This window comes from Belonocnema kinseyi, chromosome 2 (genome assembly GCF_010883055.1).
Source record: "Belonocnema kinseyi isolate 2016_QV_RU_SX_M_011 chromosome 2, B_treatae_v1, whole genome shotgun sequence".
NCBI classification, from domain to species: Eukaryota; Metazoa; Arthropoda; class Insecta; order Hymenoptera; family Cynipidae; genus Belonocnema; species Belonocnema kinseyi.
In genome coordinates this window covers 67,415,412-67,427,712 of record NC_046658.1, presented here as the reverse complement: position 1 = coordinate 67,427,712, position 12,301 = coordinate 67,415,412, and the positions used below count along the sequence as shown (strand labels likewise).

General features: G+C 34.0%; 1 protein-coding gene across 13 annotated transcripts in view; it reads right to left on the bottom strand.

The window, feature by feature from the left end:
• The window catches only part of LOC117167665, a 109,831-nt gene that overhangs the window by 65,540 nt on the left and 31,990 nt on the right, over window positions 1-12,301 (bottom strand). The window lies entirely within an intron of this gene.

Here is a 12,301-nt window from a genome sequence, read left to right as displayed (position 1 = left end):
TGAGGCCCATGCTCTTCATGCTTGCATCTAGTTTATTCAACATTCTTTGTAAGTCTTCGATAGACTCTGCCATAACAACCTTACCATCTGCGAACGCTAACCTACGTACCCTTACTGTTTGGAGATCCACACCCTCTTTATCGAAGAGAGCCATTCTTAAACACTTGTCCATAAATAATATAAATAACCATGAAGACATAACGCATCCTTGTCTAAATCCTTGAATAATATCGAAACAGTCACTCAGTTTCCTATTCACTCTTACAATCGCTTTGCTATCCGTATATAATGTTTTTATAGCTTGTAGGATCCATCCATTGACTCCATACTCTTTCAGGACTTCCCAAAGTTTACTTCTATTTACCTTGTCAAAAGCTTTTTCTAGGTCAACAAATGCACAGAAAACTTTTTTTCCTACTCTCAAACTTTTTTCTGTTATTTGCCTTAAGCTAAATATTTGATCCGTACATGACCTTCCTGGCATAAACCCACTTTGGACTTCCCAAATCTTTGCTTCTGTTATTTTCATTATCCTACGAATAAGTATTTTTGAATATATTATTATTGCACTCGCTTTTATCTCCCTTTCTCTTGTATATTGGTACGATAATCGCTTTTTTCTAATCGTCTGGGACGTCTCCCATCTCGAAACATAAATTTACCAATTCGCACAGTCTATGTGGTATGCACGCGCCACCGTGCTTAAGCATTTCAGCGTTAATACCGTCTACCTCGGCAGCCTTACCGTTTTTCAAGTTCTTAATTATATCCCTAACCTCAGTGACACAGACTTTCTCAATTGAGTTTTCCATTGCATCGTATTCAACATCGCAATTGTTGTGTCCTATAGCTTCATCTCCGAATTGTCTCCTAAAATAGTCTCTGAAAGCTACTAGTATTCCGTCTGCATTATATACCATTCCCCCCCTACTATTTCTCATGTTGACATTTTCTGTACTTTTGTTTCCTTTTATTTTTTTATAAAGTAGTTTCCTGCTTCCGTCAAAGTCGTTTTGTATTTTTATCTCTTCTTCTGCTCTAATTGTATCTTTACTTTCTTTAACTAATCGTTTAAGTATCCTGTTTTCGCGTCTATAATCATTTCTACGTCTATTTCTTTTCTTCATTGCTAAGACCTGCGATGTTCAACGTTCTCTTGTACTCTTCTCTTTTTGCTTTTTGGGCAGCCTGAATTTCATCATTCCACCACGCATCACCAGACATTCTTCCTACAACTGCGGTTCCACACACTTCGATCGTACATCTAACAAGGATATCCCGTAACATTGTCCAGGCGCCCTCTATATCTTTGTTTTTTATACGGTCCTCCCATGTTGCCCAATCTATGCTTTCGAATATCTTATTTTGGAAATCTATTCGCATATCCGGTTTCTGTAGGTTCTCAATAATTATTAATCATTCAAACAATTTTCATAAACATATTGAGAGTTGGGATATTATTCAAATTTGTTTACGAAATTAACTAAGATTGTCTTTGTGATGACTCTTTTCTAAGTTATTTGTTAAATTTACCAGAATTATTAATTATTAATTATTGAAAAAAGTTTTATAAAAAGTTTACAATTTAGCTATTTTTCAACGAATAGGATAAGTTTTTTTAATGAGGTTTAGTTACAATGCAGCTACATACGAGTTTGCTCGAAGTACTCGCATTTGCCTAAACATTTGGTCAGATGAGAGGAAAACTGCAGAAAACCAACTCTCGAGTTTAGTCGGGTTTTGAAAATTCTAGTACACAACCCGGTCTTTCGTCGTATATAGTACCCATGCGAAGTCGTGTATAAATAGAAATTATTGAAGTAAAATGATTATCGTTGTATTTTCTTGAACTTAATTTCCAAATAGAATAATTACAAGTAAATTAGTGGGTCTCGCTTGTAGTGCGCGTAAGAGCTTCTAATACTTTAAAATGAGTATACATTCCCAATAATAACACAGGACCACAAAATTGTTTTGGGAGTCTACTGGGATTCTAATAGGTATAATTTGTGTTTTTGAGGTCGCTCAACACGAATCCATTCGCAGAATTGAGCTAGCACATCAGGATTTGTAGCAAAGTTCAAAAAATGTTTAAAAACCTGGAATTTCTGCTTAATTTTGTCCCCAAACCTTCGAACCTCAAATTAACAAGCCTTAAACACACAAATTAACAAGCCTTAAACACACAAACTAACAAGCCCCAAACCCACAAATCCCAAACCAACAAGCTCTAAACCCACAAATCCTAAACTCACAAACTTCATATCCACAAACGTACAAAATCGAAACCTATAAACCCTAAACCCACAAGCTCCATGTCCACAAACCTACAAACACCAAACCCACAAGATCCATACCCACAATTCCTAAACTCCATAACCCAAATCTACAAAGCTCAAATTCACCAACCTCAATTCCACAAACCCAAATACTTCACACCTTATAATGCCAATTGCGAAATTAGTATAGTTTAGGTTTGGTGGGTTTGGGATCGTTTGTTTAGTGTTTGTTCATTTATGGATATGGAGCTTGTAGGTTTAGGATTCGTAGGTTTGCGGACATGGAGATTGTGTATTTGGAGTTTGTGGGTTTGGAGGTTGTGGATTTGGTTTAACTAAATTACTGCAGAAATTCCAGTTTTTAACCATTTTTAAAATTTTACAGCTAATCTTAACGTGGTGGCTTAATTCTGCGAATGGATTCGTGTTCAGCGACTTCAGAAACATAAAGCATACCTATTAGAATCCCAGTAGACTTCCAAACCTATTTTGTGGTCCTGTGTAATTCAACCGAAGAAAAGAGTAAGGGGCCATCCATAAATTACGTAGATCAATTTTCAGACAATTTGGATTCTCTAATCTTCTAGAAATTAGAAGGGGCTTCAGTGTGAGGCTATATATATCCGACTTTTCCTCTAATTTTCGTCATTCTGTAACAGTAGACTAGCCCCCCCCCCCCAAATAAACATTTACGGATGGCCTCTAATCTGTAAAGGTACATATGGAGACACGAGGATGAAAACTGAATAAGGCCTGTATGAGATTGGAGCTTTGTTATTACCTTCAGAATAACGTATATTAATAAAAATGTTTGTCATTTAATATACATTAAATACACGTGTGCATATAAGATATATCATAATATATTATATTATTCATTAGTCCTCGCGCTGAAATTCTAACGTTTACATTGAATTTTTCAGAAAATTGCGCTTGCACGTTGCACTTTGATTATAAATAACAAATTATCCGACGAATTTCATGTTATTACTTTACTTTAAAGCATTTGAAGAGATTTTAAAGCAACAAAGAACTTTGATTTTGACACACTCTGTTTTACCGACCTTGATATACATGTATATTAATTCCACAAGATGATGATATAATAAATTTAATGTGTGGTATATGAAAATGACTACTCGCATTTATATTTAATTTCGATCGTTTTGTGTTTCAGTAAATTAACTTTAATTGTTTTATTAAATTTTACCTAATCATATTTTGGATTGTGCTAAACGGGGTAATTTCGGATACGAAAAGTATATTCGGACATTCCTGCATTGATAGCTTAAATTAGTTAAGGTGGTTTTAATCAGAATCTAGAACCAGTTAAGGCTTGAACTGATTCCAGATTCTAGTTAAACCCACCTGAAGCTATTTAAACTATCAAATTAGGAATGTCCGAATTTATCCTAAATGTCCGAAATTACCTTGTTTGACGGTATTTCCTATTGATACACTTGAGGAAAGTTAACCTGCACTCAAAAAACAATTTGGTTCAAATCATTACAATGTATATGAACCAAATCTTTGATATATGAAATAATCTATAGGATTATCCAAATCACGGCAATCAGGCTGTTCTGAATTTTATTTATTGTACGTGGATTAATTTTTTTTATTTGAACTGCTTTTCTAATCATATGGAATTATTTTGTCTGTGAAATGTAAATAGTCAATTATTGAACGTTTGTTAAAATTATTTTATTTGTAAGAGAATTCTCGTAGGTGAAAAGTGATATCCTTTAAAAATTTAAATTTGAAGTTTAATACTGTGAATAAACAATCTATTAATTAAGTATGACATAAGTATTCAGAATCATAAATCAGTAAACGTTCTTATTTCGTCAAGGATTTGGTTTCGACAAATGGGGGATTTTATACAAAAAATAGCTTTAAGATCGATATTGGTTCAAATTGTATTTCGCCCTGACTTTTTCCAATATCACTTTCTATGCATTTTCGCTTTATTTTTATCGATGCTTTAAGATTTCTAGATATAGAATAGATGAAAGGTTTCGTAGAAAAGATGGCTAAATCTAATTTGGTATAAGTTCCTATATAGGATTAATAATATACCTAAACGAGCAAAGGCGAATGTTGCTTATCCATTGTTTCCGTAATACCTTTTAGATTTTAAATCCAGATACTTGCCCATTCCTTGGAAAAAAATACTTCATATGTTAATCCCTTAAAGAAGACCTACTCAAGAAATATTGATTCAGATTTTAAGACAAATTAAGGCGAATTGTTTTTCATTCGTTTGAATTAATTTAAATCTCCCATTCTACCTCATGAATTAGGAAGAAATAACCAGTTTTAACTGTATATTCGCTCTGATTGAGCGCTGCCGAATTCAGACGAATTGATGTTTGATTTAAAAATCTTACGAATTGGCAGACACTGAAATTAATTCGTGCTGATGAATTGAAACGCATTCATGCTCCTAATTTTTTCCGAAAAATTCAGACGGATAGAAAACTAGAACTTATTAACGAATCGACATAAATATTGACACACTACTTCAATTTGTATTGTTCGCTAAGTGAAAATGAATGAGCTATTATCAGGTAATAAATGCAATAAATCAGAACTTCCCTAACTAAATCTGTAGTTGCGGCTATACACATTTCCAATGACAAAAAAGTTGTATGAAGGTGAGAATCAGATTACTTAAGCGGTAATTTCGAACTTAGAAGTCGTTTATTAATTACGTAACGCTTTTAGGAGGGAAGAGGAGCCTAACCTAGCGTTACGAGAAATGTAAAAAAACGACAAGAAAAGTCGTAAAAAGCGTTAAATAGAGGGGGGAGGGGTCTGAAATTCGCCAAAAATTTCGTTACTTAATATATGGACGACCCCTTAGTTATTTTCAACGTCGGAGAGCATCGTTTTCCTTGGATCGCACTTGGAACCTGAAACCAAATTTCTAATCATACCATCGGGTTCACGCTAAATCCTAAAATATTATTTTCGATCCGAAATCGGAGAAGAATGTTGTCAATACTAAAAAACCGCATCTATGTACCACTACATTGGCAACATTAATTGTAATTGTGGATTATAGTGGTCACTCTTGGCAGTGTCTTTTAGTGTTTATCTAAGATGTTATAAAGATCAACACCTACTGGATATTGCGCACGGTTTAACATTTAATACAACAGCACAGACCCAGTCTAATAAAATTTCCACTAAACTAACAACAACTACATTTTTCTAAATGGGTAAACATGGGCAGATCTTTACCACTTTACATTGAGATCGAAGGCGATGTTGCTTACATCGTTTACAGTAGAAGTGGGTGGTAGTGCGCATGCCGATGTCCACGTTGGTAGTAGTTCATTAGCAGGCGATGTTAGCGGAGCGCACGTGCGTGCGCGAGCGCGCTTTTTTCGAATGCGATATTTAAAATAGTTGTTATCCCTTCGGATACCACGGTGATGCTCCGTGTCCGTGGTATGAAGTCAAGTCTTTTGCGGCAGCTTGTTTAATTTAATCTCCCCCCGACGTTTCTCCGAGGCCGTTCCACGGGTTCACGACCGAGACTATGGAGGCACTCCTTGCGCTCGGTTTCAACCACTATTTTTAGAATGACACACTACCTCGATTCAACGATGCGCGAGCAACAGCATAGTAGCCACAAAATGTTCTGCCCAAAAATGGATGCACTTGAGACTACAACCTTCAATTCGAGAGTCCTTAAAATGCCTTAAACTATAAAAGCTTCAAAGAAAAGTCATCAGGATCTCTATCATGTCCTTGTAACTATCATGAGCTTGTTACTTCCTCTCTTTCTACGCCCAAAGCCTTCGGTCCAAGCGCTAGGTTGTGTCGCAACCTCTCTGGAGCAACACCATATGATTATCTTCAGAGTCCGTGATCTATTATTTAATGTCTTTTACTTATACCCATACCTCTATTAAACGTTATGGCAAACTCATATCCTTAATTGCATGCTGCGACATCTTTCGCCATATTGTCTTCAGTATTTTTTAGTGAAAGTCCTGTAGAAAAGGAAAATTAATATTTCACTTTACCTCCTTCAGGGTTCATACTAAATCATAAAGTAGTATTGCTGGTCTTTTATGACACATTTTATGCAGATATGGTTTCCTTGACCTATTTTACCGTCATATCTTAACACAGTATTTCTCTTCCCTTCTATATCTTTCTCCTCGGTACCAGATTGTTCCTTCCCATGCTTTTCTTCGACACATGTTGACCCAGTTTAGTTTGCTCCCTTTTCTGTTCCGCCTTCCTGAATAGTCAATTGTATCCTAATTTTGGAAATTCCTGAGCATCTTTAAGTAGTATTAAGTTTTCCCTCCATATTCGATAACCTACTTGATAATTCCATTTCAAAAATGTATCTACGGAAAACAGAGGCCATATTGTAAAACTTGCTATTGTTTGCTGCCCAAACAATGCAATCCATTTCATTTTGATGAACTAAAAGTCATAGCATATTGACGTCACATCTGCTCCAAATGATTCCTTCGGGTGTAAGCATAACACGTGATAAAATCTTTTTAAATGCGCCTCGAATAAATCATGATTTAAAGTAACGAGCTACGAATAAGTATCGGCGAGTGGGCGAATACACTTACAAAGTATACGAAACAATGCTCTAAAAATAATATTATTAAGGAGCCCTAATAGTTAGAGATGGGGATATAAACGCTATGGTTGTTGGATTATCATTACAAATGTATTTATAACTATGTATGAATATAATTCAATCTGTGTCCTATGAGAATATGTTTTGTGTGTGTGTGTGTGTGTGTGTGTGTGTGTGTGCGCGCAAAATTCTATACACGGGTGGGCGATACATAATGAACAATCTGTGTATGAGCGCGTTAATCGAGTGTAATACGTCAGTGTCATAGTTGAGCGATATTCAACACAGTCTACAAATTAAACATAAACTATGCGAGAATTTAAATTTAATCAAGCAGATTCAAGAATTGCTTTCTTGAACATCAAGCATTCTATCATACATTTTCTTTTAAATCATCATCCAGGGATCGCAGAACTGGACCAGAACAACCGGGAAATTGGCCGTTTTTCGATACCGGAAAACAACCAGGAAAAGACATAAATTTATTTTAACTGGAAAATTGGTTTAGTTTAGTAGAAAACCCTAATAAATTCCACTTTGAAAGTCCTTTAATAATATATGAAATAATGTGAGTATGAACTAGTGCATTTTCAATCTTTTTCTAATGTCTACGATTCTAATAGGAAATTTTACAATTTTAAGCAATTCTAATTTGAAATTGATCAACTCAGTCTAATTGTACAATTATTTAAGTTTCAAGATTTTATTTTCAAGACTGAAAGTGTCTTCACTTTTCATCACTTTTTAATTAATTTTAGTCCTCTTTTAAATAAATGGTTTGGATTAAAAGCATTTAAATTTGAATACTTTTAGATTGCAATATATGAAATGGTTTACTCTTAAATTCAACTGTTCGAGATTTGGTAGATAATACTTAATATATATTCGATGTCTCAGCCAATTCTTCACTGATTTGTATCAAACCTTTTTGAATCAATAAGAAATCGCAAAAAAAAAACTTCTGCTCGTGAAAATTGTCCATTTTCTAGAAATTGGACGCAACAGATTGTGAAAACATGAAAAATGCTTGAAAAAAATCTCTAGCAGTTCAATCGACTTGTAGCCTATATGCAATATTCAACCGATTCGTCTGAAAATTTAACGATGAATTGACTAGATAGAATATTTAACAGATTCGTCTGAACATGTTAGGATAATTGCATAAAGGTGCAGGAGATTTTTTTAGGAAATGATCTACAATAATCTGTATGGTTATTTTTAAATGTTTGCATTACAAAATATGTTGCGAGACTTTATATTAAGACTGTTTACTTATTATCCAGCAAATGAAAAGTAAATGAGCCCCCCCCCCACTAATAGTAAGTAACTGAAGTGACATAACATTTAAAAATATAATATAAATATAAATACTAATTATTACTACTATAGTGTGTGAAGTATTATATATTTTTATTACTTTGAAACAAATATTTAATTGAACCAAAATATTTATTAAAAATGAAGTTTAATTTCACCAAAAACATATACGATGCAAAAAATTCTGCCATGTAAAAAATTATTATCAGTACAATGAACATAGTTTATAAAATAATTTTAAATTTGAAGAGTTTAAAACAGAAAAAGCTGGAATGATAAGTATTGAATAACCTTAGACCGAAATATTAATTCGGAATACTGATTTGGTCTTCAATTATTATTGCTTTTGCACCATCAAAATGGAATCATTGTCAATTTAGATCTTAAAAATTTTTAAATGTAAAATAAAGAACGCTTGAAATTGAAACAATTTGAACACAATGCTTGAAAATGCAATTTACAACGGCAATTCTTCAAAGTTCAATAATTTGTGTTGGAACTAAAAATTGTAATTGAATATTTTTTAACTAGTACCATTTGAAATTGAATTGTTCGAAACTCATTGTTCAAATTTATAAAATTTGATTTGTCATTTAAAGTAATGTTTCAATTGGATTAATGTATAGATTAGAAATTTAGAAATTGTTTGATTCGAACGTACTTTGTTCAAAATTGTGAAATTTAAACCTAGTGTCTATTAATGCATTTTTCAAATAAAAAAGTTTCAAGCTGAACAACTTTTTATTGAAAGATGGACAATTATCTGTTTAAGATTAAAATTTTCAGAATTGTACATTCCATTTCTAATTCAAACTCCTAATACTTGAAGAATTCCAAATTAAGAACATTTAAAGCTAAATAATTTTAGTTTGAAAATAAATTAGACAATAAAAATTTTCAATTGTTGAATTTTGTAGAATTTAAAATTGAAATTAATAATTCAATAATTTTCAGTGGTTTTTTCAATTGGGAGATTTCCAGAGATTTTTTCTTGCGTTCGGAGAGGTCTCGTCATCTCCTAAAGTTTTCTACCTCTTCCTAACCTAAAGTTTCAGTCTCTTACAACCGTCCTTCCAGCGAAAGGAATTCCGCTCAAAAATTTCAAGCAATTTTTTCTTAAGGAAATCATAAACGGTGCCCTTGGTTAACAACGTGTGCTGTTACTTTCTCGAGTAAACGTTTAATATGTATGTAACCCCATAAAGCATAAAACAGTGCTTTGCAAGGCACTCATGTGCGTTTCTTGAAGACATGCTCATGTCTAATGCAAAAAGTCTTGCGTCAGCTCTTACCACACGCGGATAAAACTGCTGCATCGCCGGACCGGTATGTTTTCTTCATTTTGTACAAGTTAAAAGTAGATGGGAAGAGGATTTTAATGGCGCAACGACGGGTAAAAATTTCCCGCGGTTTCCAGGGTGCTCGATTAATACAGAGACACTCAGATAACGGAGGCATAATTGACTAACTTGTTTTGATATCTATAATATGCACAGCAGTCCTATTTCAGCTGTTTAATCATTTCCCCCTCGTAATTGCACCTATTAATTGTCTCACTTTAGTAAATCCCAATATTTCTTAATCGGTAAGACTAATCCGTATTTTTAATTTGACTGCACCTAATGGATAATTAATTCATGAGAGGAACTTAAAAATAACTACTTCTTACTGATTAAGATATTAAAACCGTTGTTCGTCTTTTCTATAATATCGAAAAGTGTTGTTAGTTGTGTAATCTTTTCTCACTTTAAACGCAAATGGTTTCAGAGATTAAGATTGCTGTTTTTAGTTTCACTTGTATATTTAGAGAAAAGACGTAACGGTTAATACTTTCATGCACCGCTGACTTAAACATTTTTTGCTAGTATTTCTTAGCTCTCATTTGCATACAATTTTACCAGAATTACAGGTACACGAAAAACCTAATTCTCAGAGTTAGTGGACAAGACTCTTTCTTTGCAAGTCAATTAGGACCTTTAAAATAACTTTAACTCACAGAAGAAGAAGCTGCTGTACCATTGATGATCATAACAATGTTCATGCTTATTTCATGAATCGTTCGTGCACAGTTTATTTGATACGTGGAATCATAATCTTCGAATACTGATTCGCGTGAGAACTGAATTAAGGGTCAACCTTTCTATCATGTAATGCTTTTATTTTATATTGTTTCTATCTCCCAAGAAATTTCTGCCTGAATTGCTATTTCGATACAGTGATAAACTATATAATACACAGCAAACCATTGTTGTGAAATTTCTTCTATCTCGTTACGAACAATGAAAATTTTCATTGTGCCGCCATTTATTTTTGTGTCTTAAAAATATTGCAACGCAAAACTACGAGTATTTATATAAACTACAAAATTTTTTGTACTTTTGAGGATCGGCGTTTTACAGTGTAGTACGATTTAATATTATTGTGGAATGATAGTTTAGATAGAAAATGTGAGAATGAAAAGAATCGAGTAGAGTGAACAGATCATTGATTAGCTTCATCACTTTAATGGTACGTAGGTTAACTTCTTGGTTATGTGATCTTTATCTTCATATTGGATATTAGGCTGAGTAAGGTATTTATTCAATACTAGTAAGGCATCTTTCATTTTTTTATTTTCTGTTTTTACGCAACTCTTATTTGTATTAATTAGAATCAGTTACGTATTATTCAAAAGAATTGATCAAACAATTGACCATGGATTATTGCGAGAGGATACGCAATATTCAAGTATAGGATGAGCCACTTCGGCACTTAGCAAGAGATGTTCAATTTACAAACGAATGAAAAGCCTCCTCCTGGTGAGCAGATGTTGCAACACCCCATTGATGTGAATTATAGGGACTACAGTAGAGTAACAGAGAGTTCATTGTATTTTCAAGCATTCCGAAGGGCAATCAAATTCCTTTGGAAATTCTTCTCCTGTTTGTAGAAATAAGGATGTTATTTAGAATTACAGTTCTATTATCAACAGCTAATTGGTTTTAATTAATAAATTTGAATTGCGTTTCAAAGAAGCTAGGCTTAAAATAGGTGTGCAATTCAAAAACATATTTTTGCAAGAAGATTGAAATGGTATTTCTATTTTCATTAATACTCTTATTCGTATTCTTAATCCTATCTTTATTCTTGGCCTTATTCCTACTTCTCTTTCTACTCTGAATAGTAATAGTCGCATGTTGCCCTTTCTGCATTTATCCTCTCATTTTTCTCGTAATTTGAAAAACGCAAATTTCGAATTTTTCGCAAATTAAAGTGAAAATTATAACACGTCGCGTCTGAGCATCTTCTCTATCTAATCTAGGTAAGATCCGGACTATCTCTCATCGAATCATGCCTGGTGTCACTCGATCATTCTCGTAAGTAGCACTAGTCTCTCTTAGATCTTAGTTTAAACAAGGAGCTAGTTAACTAGAGCTCTCTACGATTATACGTACACACGAGTGTACGTATAAGTGGGTATGTTTTTCAGGGTGCTTTGAAGACTGAAGATTCTTAAGCGAATTCTCGCTTTTCCGCAAGTGGAAACCGAATGCGACCGAATATAGCCGAGTAAAGCTGGTGAACGACCGCGCGAGAGACGGTATTCGCGGCATTCCAGGGAATGATGGTGATGATGGCCATGTTGATGACCGAGCTTCCCTTTATCATCACTAATCTAGATAGTCGGGATACACGGATTTGGTCCAGTCGATTATGGTTGTCTACTTCGATTTTCCTCGCTTTCGCTTCGCTTGTCATAGAAAGTCTCAGAAAACCAAGAATATATTTCTTCAGCAATGCTAGTAATCCGACAATAAAAAACTTTTTTGCTCGAATTATTCATTATAATCTTTTTCTAATTTCCTTCGATTGTCATTGAAGTACTTTCAGAGAAGAAATAGATCTTCGTACGTTTTATCATCTTAGAAATTCTGGAAAAAAACACTTCCCAATGGGAAGTGCCTGCATTGAGCCGTAACTTACATCTGACGCAGTACTGAGCCAGTGGTTTTGCCAACGTCCAGCTAAATCTTGGCGAACAAGTGCTGGGGCAGTAGTGGGTGAATTGGCCATGCCAACGTCTAGCCAAGACTTGGCGAACGAGTAC